Below are 13800 nucleotides of genomic sequence, written 5' to 3'. Positions count from 1 at the left end.
AACTTGAAAGAGAACCACAGACCCCAGGCAAGAATGGTAGCCCCAGATACCTCCATTCCAGCTGGTGAGACTCTGAGCAGAGAGCTCAGACACGCCAGGCCCAGACTCTTGACTCAAAGACCTCTCAGCTAATAAATGCATGCTCTTCAATCTGCTACGTTTGTGGTAATTGGTTACACAACAATGAGAAATAATACACCCTACCTGGAGCCCCTCTTTCTCTCTCACGCAGGCCCTGCCCCTCTTCACAAGCCCAGGATAAGCCTTCATTTCCAAATCTCCACATTTATTCAACCTCCAGGATGGCCCAAGTCAAATGCCACCAGGGCTGTGAATTTTCCCCAGAATCCACCCGAAGGCAGAAATATCCTACCATTCCTGTCCCCTCCCATGCCTTGTACCCAGTGTTACAGCCATGTTGGGCAAATTAACATTCTCAGGATATATCACCCAGTTCTGAACTCCCAGGCCTTTGCACATGCTGTGCCTTCTGCCTGGAATGTTCTCCCCTTACCCTGAGCCCCTCAGTCCAAACCCTTCATAATCCTTATCACCTCCCCATGGAAGCCTTCCTGAAGAACGGAAAGTGACTGCCACCTGGGTCCTATCATATTGTGTACCTCCTTCGACTATAGCAGTTTGCCCCTCTCTTGGGATGATTTGTCTGTCTACCTACAGGAGGTTGGAAGTTCCTCAAGTGCAAGAGGGCTTGTTTCATCCCTCTTTCTGGGCTGGACACAGTGTCTGGCACCACCAGTAGCTGCCTGATGAAAGGACCCTTGCCCCACCCGAGTAGCATCCCCCCTGCCCCAAGATGCATACCCAGTTCCTGGGGCCTGGGTCAGGATTTGGCCATGCAACACCCCACACCCCGGATTACTCAGCAGTGCGTCAGATTCTAATAAGTCCCCGCTTGTCTAGCCTCATGGAGAACAAAAACAACCTTCCATCAAGTTGCAGGGGTGGCTGTCAAAGGGGAGAGCCCTTGGGAGATGGCTCGTCTCCCCAGGTCGGGGAACCCACTGTCCACTGTTGGGAGATGGGCCTCGTGGGTTGGCCCACAGCTACTGCTTGGACACCAGGCCTGTTCGCCTAAGGCCCACGGGCCCCAGTGACATCCTCGGCCAAATCCTCCAGATATTGGGGCAGATTGGAGCATCCCGTCAATAAGCATCTAACTCTGGAGATGCTGGGCCCACTGAGGGGGCATGACTGATGAGGCCCCAGGTCTCCTGAAGAACAGGGTCTTCAGGTGAGCAGCCGTCTGGGGTTCGCTGGGGCTGGCCACCATCAGCTTCAGCAAGAGAAAAGATCCCCACTTTGATGGACAGTGACCCCTCTGAGTTGACTCCTGCACAGCCCAGGGCTTGGGGGACCAGTGACCTGCATGTAGCAGAGTGGACTTGGGGGTCTGATGGCCTGAGCTTTGCCAGCTATGGACGGAGAGACTCAGGCAAATCATTTAATTTCTCCGAGCCTCAGCTAATGTGGCAATAAACAAGGAATTCATAATAATAACTTCCTCAGAGGGCCACTGACAGGAGGAAATGAGACAATGCATGAAAAATTTAAGCACATGCCTGGCATTGAATAAATATGATGATGATGATGATGATGATGATAGAGATGATTCTTCCACCCTCTGCTTCAAGATTCTGTCATCTCCCGGTCCGGCCCTAACAACAGGCTCAGAAGGGAGTTCCCCATACCCAGAGAAGAGTCCATGAGTCCTCTCAGGGATCGCCAGGGTTCTGAGACACAGGAGGTGGATGGTGATGGATGACTTCCTGCTCCCCTAACATCCACATGTTGCCTCCTATTTCCCAGACCCCTTGCAGTGAGTAGGGCCATGTGATTAGTGCTGGGCAATGAGCCGAAGTGGTGAGCGTTAGCATTTTTGAAAGCTGATTCTCAACCTTCTCGTTGTTTCCTCCGTGATCATGGTTCCATGCGTGTTGAGACAGTGCAAGCTGTTGGGATCATGAAGTCAGTGCACGGGGACCAGGAGCCTCCCCCCACCCCCGAGAGCCCCTTCATCTGCAGAGGACTTTTCATGGGTGACAAACGAGCTCCTGTTGGGTTCAGACGAGGTTACCTTGCTACTGCGGCATGACCCAACCCATCCTGATCACTACAGGCTGGCTGAGCTATTGGATGCCATGCTGGCAATCGGCCCATGAGATCGGGAGGCGATTTCTTAAGTCTAATGAAGCATCGAACCAACGCTTTAATAGGCAGACTCCATTAAGAGGAGCCAAAGCTATTTGTCTTCGATGGAGCCTGTCCGCTCCCAGGTTCCCAGGGAGGAGCGATAGATGATACCACTATGGGAGGACCAGGATCCTACAGAGGGAAGGTTAAGAGGTAGGGAGGAAAACCAGACAGTGCAGAAGCAGCCCAACTCCCATCGTAGGAGGCTTTGTGGATTTTCTTTCCCAGGGAAGGAAGAACCGTGGGGGCTTTAGACCCTCTTCAGTCTCAGGTGAGTTTGTAAACAGCTTGTAGGTAAGACTGCAACGCCTCCACTTTCACTCTTTGCTCACGATCGAGGGCCGAACTGAGAATCGACACAAGGGGGGCCCCCATGGTCTCTTTCAAGAGCATTATCCATCTTTACAGTCGGAGCAGGAGACGAGAAGGAAATGCAATCTCCAGCCGGCGTTCTGCTACACGATCAGTCCAATGATGGGGTGGGGGGGGGCACTCAGCACTGGGTCCCGGCCAGGCCCCTCCCCGAGGCGGCTGAGGAGGACAGCTCTCCACCGTGGCCACCGGCCAAGCACAGCTCATTTGCTTCAAAACCTTCACAACAAACACACAAACCCCGAAAGCCAGGGGCCTCTGTCTCCCTCCTCCCCGGGCCGATGGGGGAGCAGGAGGAGGCTGAGGTTATTGAAATGCTATTTTAAACTCCAAGTCAGTGTTAACCAAAACCTTGAGGCTGATTAAACACGACCTTTGGGCCACGGGGCTCCAGCTCAAAAGGCAAACAGCTTCCACCCTCTCAACAGCTCCAGGCTTGTTTATTGGTTTGAAAGCCCTTAAGGGGCCCGCCAAGCAGAGGGGTGAGCAGGGGAAACTTTAATATCTAAAGGGAGAGATCAAAAGCAGTTGACATTGCTAGCAGAGAGCAAGCACGTACGTATCTTTATATGTATAATGTTATAGCTGAGCAGAAGGGAAAAGGCATTTCTTCTCTGGGTTAAATCAAATCAGGCCACATGTTCTTGATCTTGACTGTGCTGTCTTGTAATCTAACCAAATTTAACTGACATTGAGCATTTCTGAACAGTTAACATGGAAATTTGGCCCAAATAACTTTATATACATTCTGAACATGAACTTGGTTCAGTCAACAGAAATGATGGAAAAGGGCCCTCCCAGCTCCCCTGCAGGGAGCCGGGCAGAGGGGTGCCTGGCGGGTAAGGCTCCTGGCTCTCCGTTGTCCCTCCTGCTGATGGAGTCGCTGGGGAAACACCTCCACATGTGGGCAGGTTATTTCCACATCTGACCCTGGGGCCCGGGGATTACTTCCCAGCCACCCCAAAGAAGGGCGATGATCTTGACTTGGCAAAAGCCTCTAAGGGCCCATGAGGCCCAGGAAGATCCACGGAACATGTCTTTGGGATTTGTCCCCATGGAGGTTCCTCATAACCTTGTTGAGGTCAGTTTCATGTGGTGTTGGGTGGGAGGCAGGATGGCCTTGGACAATAGAAAAGATGCCCCTCCTCAAAACTAGAACAGTGCCTGGCACAGAGCAGGTGCTCAGTCAACATTTGTGGAATAGATTTTGAATAAATGATTCATCTATTGTGGAATAGATTTTGAATAAATGATTCATTCTTGATTGACTCAAGTAGCTGGTAACTCAATAGCCATCTCCTCTCCTTGTTCCTTGCTAACTGAATACTGCTTTAGTTCCAGAAGGCAATGTACTCAGTCCCAGGCGATGGGACATGACGCATGTAAGCTAATCATGACAATCCTATTGTTCTCCCAGCTTCCTTTGCAGCTAGGGATGGACCGATGAGCCAGTTCTGGCCAAGGAGACCTAAGCAGTAGTCTGCTGGAGGGGGTGGGGGGGCCCTGCAAAAGCTTTTGCATTCTTGGTAAAGGAGACAGATGACATTGCAGGGCCCACTTCTTCTCCTTCCCCCTTCCTCCTACCTTCAAGGAGGACTTACCATGACAGGCGACGAGTTGTATCCAAATCCATCCCTTTCATTCCACACTATGGAAGTGTCCCGAGAAGTGTCTACCTTTGTCTCCATCTGGTTTTAGCTACATCCCTAATTCTCATCAGTGGGATATGAAAGGTGGCACTGCACATCCCTGGTGGACCAAGATTCCAAGGAAGGGAGTGTGCCTTCTCTGTGTGCTCTCTCTCTCTCTCTGCCTTCACTGGATGGGTGTGGTTGACAGAGATGAGGCCCCAGGGGATAGCAGAGCTACAAGATGGAAGGAGCCTGGGTCCCCAAAGCACCACGTAGAGGAAACCACTCAGTAACCAGAGACACCAGCACTGGAGTGTTGAGGGGTCTACAGGTAAATTTCTATTATGCTAAGCATTAACATTTGAGGGATTATTTGTTACAGACCTGGTGCAATGCTGATGAATACAGTTAATTTCTATATACTTGTAAGCAAGTTACTTAAACTCTCTGTACCTCATTTTCTCCTCTGAAGTTGGAGATATCTGTAGTACCAACCTCCTAGGATGGTCAAGAGAAATACATACATAAGGCGATCAGCAGAGTACCCATTACATAGTAAGTGCTTATTATATGCCAACTAATCTCATTACAATTATTACCATTTCTTTTTTTTTTTAAAGATTTTTATTTATTTATTTGAGAGAGAGAGAATGAGAGAGAGAGAGCACATGAGAGGGGGGAGGGTCAGAGGGAGAAGCAGACTCCCTGCCAAGCAAGGAGCCCGACGCAGGACTCGATCCCGGGACTCCAGGATCATGACCTGAGCCGAAGGCAGTAGCTTAACCAACTGAGCCACCCAGGCGCCCATCCATTTCTTTTTTTTTTAAAGATTTATTTATTAGAGAGAGAGAGCACATGCACACAAGTGGGGGGAGGGGCAGAGGGAGAGGGAGAGAGAGAATCTCAAGCAGACTCCCCACTGAGCATGGAGCCAGACACAGGGCTTAAACTCAAGACCCTGAGCTCATGACCTGAGCCAAAATCATGAGTCAGACCCTGAACCCGCTGAGCCACCCAGGTGCCCCTGTTATTAGCATTTCTGAATCGGGAGTGGGCTAGATGACCCCTAAAGTCCCTTGTAGCCTTGAGATGGCACGATTCTCTAGTCAGATCCTGAGGAGAAAGAGCAAAGAGATGTGTATCTGAATCTGTGCCATGTATCCAGAGGGGGGGGAAAGTGTCTGTGAGGGGCGGGAGAGATAAAGTATGAGGCTTGAACTTCCTTCCTACCACATTCTCTGCCTCATGCGAGGGAGGGCTCTTGGAGGGCCTTCATTTCTTAAGCTGATGAAATATCGATTGGAGCTGAGATCCGACATTCTGTAATCCATCTTTCCTCCCCATTTTTGCACAATGCATGCTATGAGACTAGGATGGTTAGTTTTGTTGTGATTTGTTTCTGTCAAGCATTCCTGGTACCCTCTTACACCCAGAGGGCGAGATGAGAAACCCGGGGAACCCTGGAACAGATCCTCAGCTGACCCTGTAGCGGGGTGATGCCTCCTCTCTGAGTAGAGGGACAGAGAGAGCCCCGATGAGGAGGCCGGAGCGCAGGATTCGTCCAGTCCTGATTCTTCCCCTTCACAGCTCTTCTCAGGCCTCAGTTTTCTTATTTGCAAAATGGGAATCATAATGTTTCCTACTTAAGAGGATTGTAGCAAGGGGTAAATGAATTAATATATGTAAGGTTATTAAAACTATGGCTAGCAGCTAGGGACACGTTCAACTGCAATTAACAAATAATCCTTCTATAGTAGCTTAAACAGGTAAGAGTTTAGTTTTATCACCCAACAAAATGGCTATGAACAGGCATCCTAGAACTATAAGTGACTCATCGGCAACATCAGGGACTGTAACTGTATCCATCTTGTTGCTCCACCCTCCTTATCACCATGACCTTCATCTTCAATCTTGTAACCTCATAGTCACAATGTGGCTGCTGGTCCTCCAGACTTCCAGCCACATTCCAGGCAAGAGGAAAATGGAAGGAAGAAAGAGAAAGAAGTCGCGCATGGATTGGGTCAGCAAAAATTTTCCCAGAAGCCCTGAGCTATGTCTCATTGGCCAGAACCGTGTGGCCAGCCCTAGCTTCAGAGAAGGATAGGAAAGCCATTTTTTTCCCTAGCAAAGCGCACTGCAGCCCTGAACACAAATTGGGGTTCAGGTGGGCAGCAGAAAGGAAGGACAGATCTGGAGTGGGGAACCAGCAATTCTGCTTCGGAGGTGGAGGGTCAAAAATTATTAACCACCTCCTGACAACAGCCCCTCTCACTACTGATGTCCCATAGTTCAGCTGTAGTAAGCCATGGACTAAAGCAAACCGAGAACCAAGTATTAAATAGTTAGCAGCTCACTGTTTTCTCTGCCACAAGCTATTTATAGAGCAGATTTCTAATAAACACAGATTGGCAGCTGGGGGTGGGGGGAGGTCAGCAGTGCACAGGCCCGGCTTTATTGATGCCTTGTCAATCAACGGCTCTTATTTTGTTGTTTAATTTTTTTTAAGTGCATGTAAGCACTTTCCCTGCTAATAGCAGATTTATTGAACAGCTCTGCAATGGAGTTCATCTCTCCCGTAGACTGTGGCAGCTGATTATCAACTTTGTGGTTTCGGGTCGGAGGGTAAATTAACCCTGTATCCATGGGGAATTCCAGGGGTCTAGACAAATTCAATAGTGTCCAATAAAATGTCCCACTTCTCCCACTCTGGGCACCTCACACCGGGCCTCAGCTTTACTGTCGAAGCAAAGGATGTAATTTGACAAATGGAACATCCAGGCATGTGGTCATGTTGGCCATTTTGTTAAGACCAAGAGAGAATGCCCTTATCTGAGAAGTTGGGCCTCTCTTGGAAAGCAGACTTGCTTTTCCTGAGCGTTCACATTCCCTGCTCTGATCAGAGAGTTATCCTGGTTTACAACCACACATGCCCCGCCCCCAACCTTTGATGCTGCCGTTTCAGCCAGGCTCAGCCCACCTCTTCCGTCTCATTTCCCCATCTCTGCATCTCCACTGATGCAGTGGGATGATCTCTGGGGGCCAGAGAAAGTCCTGAGGCAGAGAGAGGCCGATCCTAGCAGTGGGAAGGGCGGAGTGCACCCAAAGGGTAAGCCCTGTGTCTGGCTTGGCCACCTCCTCCCACTCCAGCCAATTCGGTACTTGCTAACCTCTAAACACAGGTGGGCATCTCTCCTTCCACACCTCCCTTGGCCCCCTCCACCTTTCCTCTTCCCTGACCTGCCATCGCCCCCCAACAACTTTGCCACTTGTCCAACTTCTTCCCATTCTTCAAGGCCCATGTCCAAATCATTATTTACGAAGTTACCTTTGCTTCTTCTCAATGGATGGGTCCCAGTTCTTATGAAGTTCCGTTGCTCCGAGTTAGTATTTCTGGAAGCCCTGATGACAAGGACCAGAGGATGGTGATGGTGATGATGGTGACAAAAGACAAAAACAGCTCTCATTTATCAAGCTCTTACTAATGTGCCAGGCAAGGAGCTTTTCCTATATATCCTACCTTCATAAGAGCTCCATGAAGTAGGTTCTAACATTATTTCTATTTCACAGATGAGGAAACAGGGACAGAGTGAAGCTGGGTGGTTTGCCCAAAGACCCTCCTGCTGGTACACAGGAGCCTTGTGCTCTAAGCGATATGGCTCAAGGCCCACGCATTTGGCTTCTTGTCTTTGTGTCCCTGCCCTGTTCCCACCATGCATCGCAACTCAGTGTGACTACACCCCAGAAGGCGGGAGCCCTTGGCCACATCTCATGGGCTAGCCTCACCCACCTTCAGTTTACAGCATCTGAGAAAGGGGAACAAGCTGAGAAAGGGTCAGAAAAAGTTTACTTGACCCAGAAGAGGCTGCTGTCAGTTCTGAGCCCAGGCCCTGGTGTGCAAACACTAGGGGAAAAACAAACCCTTGGCTGGCACCTCTGGCAAGATGAATCCCCAAGGGGCTGGGGGCATGGTTCTCAATGTTTAAAAGCCCCAAACCAGAGATCTTTTGGAAGAGAGATTGTCAACAGGCTCTCTAATCTGAAAACAAAAGCCATCAACACGGGGTTTACAAGACAGATTCTCAGAACACAACAGGTTTATGGTGAAGATTAACTCCCTTCGGCGGGAGGGCCTGGCAGAGAACTTGCCCCTCTCAGTCTGTATCTGTCGCCAGCCCTTTGGTTCCAGGAAGCAGGGCCACAAAGGCAGATTGAGGCCCATTGCCTGGTGTCTGTTCTTCTTCCTCTGGTCAGCAAAGGGATGCCAGCAAAAATGGAAGTACTTAAAAAGCCATCATTTTTAATGACCCAGGACTGGAGATTTGACTTAGCAAAACATTGTCAATCCCTCCCCTCTGATTAATCCCCCTGCACCTCACAACTGAAACCAGTTAGTTGGTTCATCTCAGAATGGACAAAAGAGCAGAGGACTTGAAGAAGCTAAATGTTCTGGAAGGAAAAAGTGAGACTAGCTGGTTGGGGAGGAAGAGAAAGTGTGGATCCAGGGCGCCAGTCGTATCCTTGGTCCCATCAAGAAGGTCGGCCCCATGCGGGATTTGAGAGAGAACAAGGAAGGACAAGGTGGGTGGCTTTCCTGAGAACGGTGAGCAACTTGCCTGGATCCGTGGGCTCCCCAAGCCGACACGTGTGTTATCCTGCCAACCCAGCACCAAGAAGTCATTGAGTCAGACTAAGATGGGGACGGAAGGACATTTCCTTTTGTGTCAGGGCTGGACAAAATGGCTTAGAGCGGAGGTGGCCAAGCCAGACACAGGGCTTACCCTTTGGGTGCACTCCGCCCTTCCCACTGCTAGGATCGGCCTCTCTCTGCCTCAGGACTTTCTCTGGCCCCCAGATCGCTCGCTGCTCAAACAGCCTGCACCCAGGACTGGACAAATACCCCACTTCCTCTCCGCTCAGGAGGGAAACTGAGGCACTTTCTGTGCTGACTCTCACAGTGACCCCCAGCCGGATTAAACGTTAGCTGCCCACAACACGAACTTCATCGGTTTTCATCCCCACCCTGTCCCCCGTCCCACCCACGCCACCTGTGTCCTAGGTTCACCTCCCAAGTAAACTACTTGCTCTCAGATCCTGGTGTCATGATCTGCTTTGGGGGGAAGCCAATCTAGGACCAGTGGAGAGCCGGTGACCGGAGTGGATGTCAGCATGGGAGGCGGACGGTGCCCTGCTGGGAAGTCCAAGTTTGACAGAGAAACTGAAAATCCGCATTTCTCACGTGAAATGCCCAGTTTTGTTTGGTAGTGGAGGGATCGAAAGATAAAAATAGCAGCAGCTTCCTGGTCAAACCAAATGCTTTGAGACTAGCCTGTGGACAACCCCTGGCCTAGGGCAGGAAAGCAAGGCTGCAGGGAGGGATGAACCGGCCCTTTTCAGGAGGTACGTGGCGGGGGTGACAGCCTGTCAGTCTCATTTCTCCTGGTAGGGCACTGAGACCTCCTGATAGGCCTAAATGACAAAGAGAACTTCCTGTGGCCTTTCCACATGGCAACCATGTAGACCACTGTCTCCTTCTCCGTCTGGTCATGAGTAGTCCCTCCACCTCTCCTTACACACCCCAGCCACGGGGAACTCACTATCTTCCACATCATTTCATTCCATGGCTCGGATGACCCTAACCTTTAGAATGTGTTCCTCTCTATGCTGAAATCTCCCTCCCCGTAACTCATCCCCACTGGCTGAATTCTGCTTTGTGGAGCTATATACTTATAACAGCAAAACTCAGGGAGGAAGTAAGGAAGCAGGCTGGGTGGGGCTAGCAGCAGTTCCAGGATGGAGACGGTGTAAAGGATGTACATGGTTTGAAAACACCACAATTCAAGTTATGGTACTTAAAACCAAAAACTGAAAAATAAATCCGATTTTCCATGAGACCAGTAAGAGCTTGGGGACACCTGGCTGATGGGACGCCCAGAGGGCAGAGGGCAGTGTGCCCTCTCAGGGCCAGGTACGAGAGTCCCCAGGATGTACAAGATTTTTAGATCTACGGAAAGGAGATGAGGTGTTTCTCAAGACTGAAGACCTTGGTTTGATCCCTCCCTCCCTGTTCCGGTCACAATTCCTTAAGCTTCTTCTCAACTCTGCTCATGATGTACTTTTCAAATGGGGCACATGTATCTGAAAAGATCATGGAAGATAAGGTTAAGACTGGGTGGAACTTCAGGAAAAATGTTATTTTATTAGCTTTTAATTTTTTTTAAAGATTTTGTTTGCGAGAGAGAGATATCACAAGCATGGGGAGGGGGAGAGGAAGAGGGAGAAGCAGAACTCCCCATTGAGCAGAGAGCCTGATTCAAGACTCGATCCCAGGACCTTGGGATCATGACCTGAGCCGAAGACAGACGCTTAACCCACTGAGCCACCCAGGCGTCCCAGGAAAAATGTTAAATAACAACTATTTTTAATAGTAAAACAAAGACTGTATTATCAAGTAAATTACATCAGAATAAAAATTTTTTTAAATAGTTCAAGAAACTTCAAAAACGGCCCTGGTACCCCCTTCTAGCTTTATCCTTACATGGCCTTTCCTCTGAGTGTGAGTGTCTCTTCTTATAAGAACACAAATCCTAAAAGATCGGGGCACCATCCTTATGACCTCATTTAACTTTACAGCCTTAGAGGCCCTATCTCCAAACACAGTCACATCGGGGGTTCGGGCTTCCACAAAAGGATTTGGGGGAGACAATTTAGTTCCTAGCAGCCCTGCTGACCTTGGTGGCCTCGGGGAGCACCCCTCAACTGTGCAGATTATGAGCTCACACTTCTCTGCCCTTGCTTGTGTTTTGGTTGGCAAGTCTGAGAAGTCCTGGACTCTCAGTGTGTCTCCTCCCAGGGGTGACGCCCAGAGGAGGGGCCAAGTAGAGATGACAGTAGCCCCCCCCCCCCCCCCCCCCCCCGCCGCGGGGGGGGGGGAGGGGGCCAGGCGCCCCCCCCCCCCCCCCCCCCCCGTGCAGGACATATGTGAGATGTATGTGCCACACCACACTCCCCTTTATTCTTGGCCAAAATTGAGCCAGGCTGGAGCCAGCCTTGGAGTATACAGAGGGGATAGTTTAGAGCTTGGGAAACTCGAAAGCCAAACCAATGGAAATCGCCTGGCCCCAATCTGGAATCCCCGGCCTATGAACCCCCAGTTTCCAGACAGCGACAGGTCAGCTAATCTTTGTTTGGACCTCCAAATATTACATTTCTTTCAAAACCTTCTATAATCCCAAGAGCATGTGGTGACTTCTACAGTGACAATATGGTCATTTATTCATTAATTCAACAAATATTTATTGAGTCTCTACCATATGCCAGGAACAGTGTTTGGCAAATAGTGGTCCCCAAGGACCTACTTTAATGACTAACTAAAATCCAATGTATTATTAGCAAACCCACCATTGTCTGTGTGTGTGGGGGGCAGTCTGCGAGTGTGTGTGTGTGGGTCTGTGTGTTGGGGGGGGGGGGGGATGTGGGTGTGTGTGTTTAGGGCTGGTTCCCTTAAGCAAGCCAAAGGGCTGCCTGTCTTATTTACATCTTTCCTCTGTTGAACAAAGCCATTTCCTCATGGTTTGAGAACATTCATAAATTCTCACCTTGAGTCCAAATTAATGAAGTATAATGACTGATGAACCTCAGGTAGTCCAAGTTGGTTTGACCTCAGTGATGATAGGAAGTATCTAAACTCCGTTCTGTCCCAGTCCACCCTCTTCTTCCTCCTTTCTCCCACTCATCCTAGGCAAGGCACTCCCGGGGGTTCAAACTCAGTGTTCTACAGTGAAGATCCAGTTCAATTAATCTTTCCTTTTTTCCACAATTCACTCAGCTCAGTAGCTCTCAACCTTGACTGCATCTTAGAATCATCTTGGGAACTTCTGAAAACTAAAGATGTCCAAGTCCCAAACCCAGAGCCTATGATTTAGTTGGTCTGGAATATGGCCCAAGCATCAGATTTCTTTTTCTTTTTCTTTTTTTTCCAAAAAACTTCCTCAGTAATGCTAAGTTGCAGTCAGCATTGGGAAGCATTGATAATCATTTCCCCAGTTGACTATTCCTCTGGGGACCACAGCTCCTATGTTGATCTACAGAGTGAAAGGACTCTAATGGTGGGACCCAAGGCAGGTGGGCAGGGGCTGTTTTGGGTCAGGGCAGCTCCGGGGGAGCCATCAAATCACAGAGTCCTCACCCACTTCTCTACTGCCAGCCCCCAATAGGAGAGAGAATTAAGAGGCATTGCACAGATGTTTCCTAAATTGAAGCGAGTAATAAGAAAGTATTATTGATTAGCCTCACCTGCAGACACTGGGGCCATTTTCGGCCATGACACAATGTACGTCATTTTCTCAAACTGTTGGTGTCTCGGTGGCAAAAAGCAGAAACCTAAACTTGCACGAGCAATAAAAAAAGTCGACTATTCGGGGAGGCATCTCTCAACACCCAAGGAGAGACTATGAAACTCTGCCTCATGGAGGACAGGAATCCAGGGCCCCATAACCAGGGTCTCTCTCAAGTTTCATTGCCTTGAATCATTTATTTTCTCTGGATCTTCCTCATCTTTCTCTGTAAACTGGCTTCTCTGTAAAACGCAGCCAACCAACACACCCTAAGTTTACGCTTCCACAGTTTAAGTAACACAAAGAAACAGACTAGCATCTGCAAACGCTAGTTCCGAACGCTGGGCGGAGAGAACCTGATTGGCTCAGTGTTAGTCAGGTGACCACACCTGGCCAATCAGCTCCATCCAGGGCTGGGATCTCGTGACTGAGTTATGGCTTCCCGGGGAGGGAGCGGCTGTTGTCTGAGAAAGGAGACACGGAGAGACGTTCCAGTTGGTGTCGTCTGTAGTCACACTCAGGGTGGTTTCAGCGACAGTCTTACAGCTGACTTGAGCTAGTCTCAGAGTTTACTGGTCTCACCAACCATCCAGCTCACTTCAGGGCAGGAAGGCAGGAGGTGAGGGCTCTCCCCTGGTGCCCTGACTGCCCTCCTCGCCCTTCATGCAGCTCTTGGCACAAACAGTCTCCAACCTAATTACCAGCCGGAATTAATCAAAGGTATTCCCAACTGCATGAGCGATGTTAGCCAGGAATGTCTCCAACTTGAAATTCTTAAAATAGTTTTGTTTATGAGGAAGTTTTACATGCTAACTTTTTCCAAAAGCCAGTGAGAGGAGCAGTCCCTACAGACATCTGAGAATACTTTGGCTGTCTTAATTCGCTCATGATGTTTCATTAATATCAATTTTCTCCCCGCATCCCAGCCTGGCAGGTTCCTTTTACAAGTGTTCTAGTCTCCCAACCTCTTGTTTCTTGTTTTGTTTAAACTTTTTCTTAGAATTCTTTCTCCATTTTCTTCTAAATCTCCAAAAGGTGCACATCTTTTGGCTTTAACAGCTCCGTTTAAAAAATGAAGGACATCACAGACTTCTTGGGGTTTTTTTCCCCCTCACTTGGAAGTTACAAGAGGGAGGGAGGTTGGAGGGAAAATAGTCTAGAGAGCCAGATTTTAATCGTGCTTCTTAATCCTGCCCTTGGGGCTAGTGGTGTGGAAATTCTGTCTTCTCCCCCACACTTCCAAACTCCAAAAG

This window comes from Mirounga leonina, unplaced genomic scaffold (assembly GCF_011800145.1).
Source record: "Mirounga leonina isolate KUSES-001 unplaced genomic scaffold, KU_Mleo_1.0 Mir_180, whole genome shotgun sequence".
NCBI classification, from domain to species: Eukaryota; Metazoa; Chordata; class Mammalia; order Carnivora; family Phocidae; genus Mirounga; species Mirounga leonina.
The sequence above is the reverse complement of the archived record's forward strand: the minus strand, read 5'-3'. Positions refer to the sequence as shown.